This window comes from Elephas maximus, chromosome 3, assembly GCF_024166365.1.
Source record: "Elephas maximus indicus isolate mEleMax1 chromosome 3, mEleMax1 primary haplotype, whole genome shotgun sequence".
NCBI lineage: Eukaryota > Metazoa > Chordata > Mammalia > Proboscidea > Elephantidae > Elephas > Elephas maximus.
In genome coordinates this window covers 25228655-25233482 of record NC_064821.1, presented here as the reverse complement: position 1 = coordinate 25233482, position 4828 = coordinate 25228655, and the positions used below count along the sequence as shown (strand labels likewise).

The following is a 4828-nucleotide window of genomic DNA, read 5'->3' as shown; positions in this document are numbered from 1 at the left end:
TACCACACCAAGGTCTAAGAAAACAGGTATGCGGAAAATGTCGAGCTTATTAAGGTGTAGTAAATTTTACTGATCATTACTGGAAAAACCTAACAATAAAGCTAGATGGGAATTCGGAAGAGTAGTTTAGGATCCTCCCCTCTCTGGCCCCAGCATCACAGAGTAAAGTATAGAAGGCTGAATCTGGAGAAGGGAGACAATAGATTATCAACAAGCATATATAGCCAACTTCATGGTGTTCAGGGCAGAATCAGTGGTGGTTCACTGGCAAAATTCTACCTTCCCTGTGGAAGACCAGCTTTGATTCACAACCAATGTACCTCTTCTGGAGCAACCACCTCTGCTTAGAGGCATACATTATGCAAAAATGTTGACCAGGTTTCTGCAGAGATTCCAGACCAAGATGGACTCGTTTGAAAGGCCTGGTGATCTACTTTCAAAAATTAGTCAATGAAAACCCTGTGGATCACAAAGATCTGATCCACGATGTGCCACAGAGATGGTACAGGACTGGGTAGTGTTCTCCTCTACAGTGTGTGGGGTCACAATAGAGCAGCCGCCAACAGCAACACGATGTACAGGGAGAAGATATGAGAAGAAACATCATCACCAATACCGTGAAAAATCACTTACCACGTGCTAGGGTACGTTCTCTCATATCTTTCCCATTGTGAGCTCTGATCACTTTGAGATCTTCAGCACCTGTTCAGGAGTAAAAGACCCACAGCAAACTGGTCATATTTGAAGAGAAGTCTGAAAAGATCAGTGGTTTTCACATTGGCTGAACATTAAAACTGCCTGTGGTGCTTTAAAAATCTTATGCTGAAGGCACACACCATTACAATTAAATCAGAATCCATAGAGGTGGGACCAAAGCATCAATATTTTTTAGCTTCCTAGATGATTCCAGTATGAAGTCAAGGTTTAGGACCAGTGACATGCATTCTCACACAAAACCTGCATATACAGTTCTGGTAGATACAAAAATGGTCTGGGTAATAGGTAGGAATTATGGTAAAGGATGAAGATTCTAAGTACGTAATAATAGATTTGTGCATTATACCAGAAATCCTGGGTCATAGAAGAGAAGCTACAGATGGCTCCATAGCTGCAATGGGCTTTGATCCTGCAGACTGACATATCCTAGAACACTTCCACTATCCCAATAAGCATATTACAAAGGAAGCAATGGTCAGATATGAAATCTACAGACAGAAACCTCTGATAGCTACAAAAAATACATAACCAAGAGGCAAGATTTATGGTTGCGGATGTCAGGTTTTACCATCTTTTCCAACCCACACGCCAAAGAAGATGGCACAAGTGTTGATATTAGGCTGTTCTGCTAAGGAGCCTCAACAGGGCCCACTTGATGTTCCTGTTCCTCAGGCTGTAGATGAACGGGTTCAGCATGGGGGTCACCACATTGTACATCACTGATGACACGGCACATTTTCTGGAGAAGATGAGACAGCTGAACTGAGGTACACTCCAAGGCCTGTTCCATAAAATAAGCAAACAACTGACAGGTGAGAGGCACAGGTGGAAAAGGCTTTATACTTCCCACCTGAAGATGAGACTCTCAGAATGGAGGAAACAATTTGGCTGTAAGAAAAAAGGATCCCTGAGACTGGAACACCACCAAAGATGGCACCAATACAATACATTAATATGATATAGATGGAGCTATCAGAACATGCAAGGCTAAAGAGTCGAGGAGGTTCACAAAAGAAATGAGGGACTTCCATGTCTGTGCAGAAGGTAAGTTGTAACACCATTGAAATGTGCACCAGGGAGTCCAAAAGACTGATGAAAAAAGACACCAAAACTAGAAAGCCACAGTGCCGGGGGTTCATGATGACTGTGTAGTGCAGAGGGTGACAGATTGCCACAAACCGGTCATATGCCATCACAGTGAGAAGCAGATCGTCCAGACATCCAAAGAGGCAAAAAAAGGTCATTTGTATCAGGCAGCCCCCATAGGTGATAGATTTGCTCCATGTCTGAATGTTCACTAGTGCCTTTGGTACTGTGGTAGAAATGAAACCAATGTCAGCCAAGGACAGGTTGGAGAGGAAGAAGTACATGGGAGTGTGGAGATGGGAATCAGAGGTGACAGCCAGGATGATGAGCAGGTTCCCAGTCACAGTGATCAGGTACATGGACAGGAACAGCCCAAAGAGGAGTGGCTGCAGTCCTTGATCATCAGAGAAGCCCAAGAGGAGGAATTCTGAGACATCTGTTAGATTCTGTGGCTCCATGTACTTACGACAGCTTTTGGAAAAAAAATATTGTTAAAAAGGAAACAGGCAAACAGCCACCCAGTATTGTATCTGTATTTTGAATTCAAGAAACTCAGAAGTAAAGCCTACAAACTCATGTGTTCACACTTAAGGATCTAATACCCCAGTGCTTTTCAGCAATATTACTCATAGTAAATCCAACCACTGTATTTCTCAAAACTTTTCCCTCATTATTTTCTGTGCTATTCACTTTTTTCTGTACCCAACCACTTTAGAGATGCTATGCTAAAGAATGTTAAAATGGCAAGGACATTTTATGATAACGAGTTCATAGAAAGAGCAAACTATCACCCCCCGCTATGAGAGAAGCACATACAATAAGAAATACCCTTTTAAGAAAAATTATTTTCAATTAAAGAACACTAAGAAGCACTTGCAGTTCCAGGGTGTGCAAACCATTCACACACTTGGCTGCTAAGCAGAAAGGTTGGATTCCACTCAAAGACACCTCAGAAATAAGGTCACTGAAACCCAGTGGAGCATAGTTCTCCTCTGACACACATAGTGTGACCATGAGTCAGAATCTACTCAATGGAAACTGGGTGTTCTTCTTAAGAAGCTGTCGAATGTACTTTATTTTATACAAGTACAGTCTATAAACTCCCTTGATTTGGAGTATTTATAAAACAACATATAGGATAGGAACAGATTTAAAAAAAAAAAAATGACCACTGAGTTAATTGCAACATGGTGACTCCATGTGTTAAAGAATAGAACCCCTCCACAGAGTTTTCATAGCCTTAATCTTTACAAAAGCGGATCACCAGGTCTTTCTTTCATGGCACTGAAGAGTGCATTCCAGCCACCAATCTTGAGGTTAATAGTTGAGTTCAAACCATTTGCTTCACCCAAGGACCTCATTAGCTAGATTCTAAATTACATTAAAATGTTCATCATCAGAGAGTGTGTTTATACGTCAATTATCTTCACAGGTTTTCATCGTTCTTTGGTTTTCTGACATCCATCTTATATGGACATACATGCCCATTCAAATATGTGGGTCAATTTTAAAGTATATATCCTCTCCCTTGGCTTATTGGACATCAAACTTTGATAACTGTTTGGTAAACGTTCAAATCATACAACATTGCCAATTCCAAAGATGGCATTAGTGTAAAATGCACCAATGATTAAGCAATGATTCACTTTTCAGATACACTCTGTGCCTATTTTTCACTGTGTAGACATTGGTATTTGCATCAATGCTACGCCATCTCAGGGAAATGTCTGGTGTTCCGTTGACATTTTCCTTTATTTCCATTCTCTATTGCTTGATAAAGTGCTGAAATACGTTCCTCGTCCTAAATGTTTGGAAGCATTGTTTCCCTATCAGGTCAACACCCTTATTTGTAAATTCAGGAAAATTGGACCAGGGACATTCGAAAGCCAGGTTTGAAACTCAGCTATCTTAGGCCAACTTAACAGCTTTCCAAGACAATCCTTCCTTAGTGGGAGATTTGAATTTTCCTCTTTTAGCTCCCTGATGGCAACTCATTTCTTCATTTCTATTGGTAGGTCTAACGTGATTTCATTTGGCCTATTTTCTTAATTCACAGTTCAACTCACTGAGGTGTGGGAGGAAGAATCAATGGTTCAGTCTCCATTTGTTCATCTGAAAAAAAAAAAAATACTATCATTCAGCTCTGGCTGAGGAGACAGAATCCTGGAATAGGAGTCAGAAGGGCAAGGTCCAAATCCCAAATCTGTCACACAATGAATTTGGAGTGCTTGTGAATATTTCATCCTCTCTTACATGGAAATAGTGGGAATAACACCCATCACTAGGATGTGTGTGGCAGCTAACAAAGGTTTGGCACTTAATAAATACTTGGACAATCTTTTTTAGTCAGAATTTGAATCAATATGAGAGTAGTGGGCTTATTGTTGAAATATAATCATGGCTTTATTTGATTATATGGGAAAGATAGAAGCCTAACATGTCCCAAGAAAGTCAAGCATAGAATGTATTGAAATCATAAAACGTGCCTAGGTTCACACAGTAAGACTTACTTTCTCCATCTCTTTCTCTGTTTTTCCTTTTTAGTTTTCAGTTTTATGAAAACCACCACAATTTTTTGAAAATAATTGATGTTTTACACTCTACTAAATAAATAGGTCCCATAGAAAGCCCATGATATAGATATATTCATGCCCCATTTTATCTTGTCTCTACTGCTATGGGATATCTTGGAGGGATGAAACTACAGGCAGGAAAGCATTCAGCGCAGAAGCAGTACAGCTTATGATCTGATCCTGCGAACTAAGGAACAAAGGAACAAAGGGTCTATTTCATATTTAATAAAGATTTGTTGTTTCAATGCGGTTGTAGCCTACTCTGTGCTAAGTACAGGATATTCTCTGAGGAGTCAGGAATTCATGAGACTCAATGGTTTACTTCCAAGTATTCAATATCTATTTGGATAAGGATGGAAGTAAAGGATCTTACAGGGATCCAGACAAAATGAACCTGTCAGATCACGGATACATTAGTTGAATGGTATGAAGCTTTATGTAATTAATAATAA

At 40.0% G+C, this 4828-nt stretch overlaps 1 pseudogene; it reads right to left on the bottom strand.

Moving 5' to 3' along the window:
* Positions 1-1332: 1332 nt before the first annotated feature.
* Positions 1333-2261, bottom strand: LOC126071135 (olfactory receptor 7E24-like; annotated as a pseudogene).
* Positions 2262-4828: the final 2567 nt, after the last annotated feature.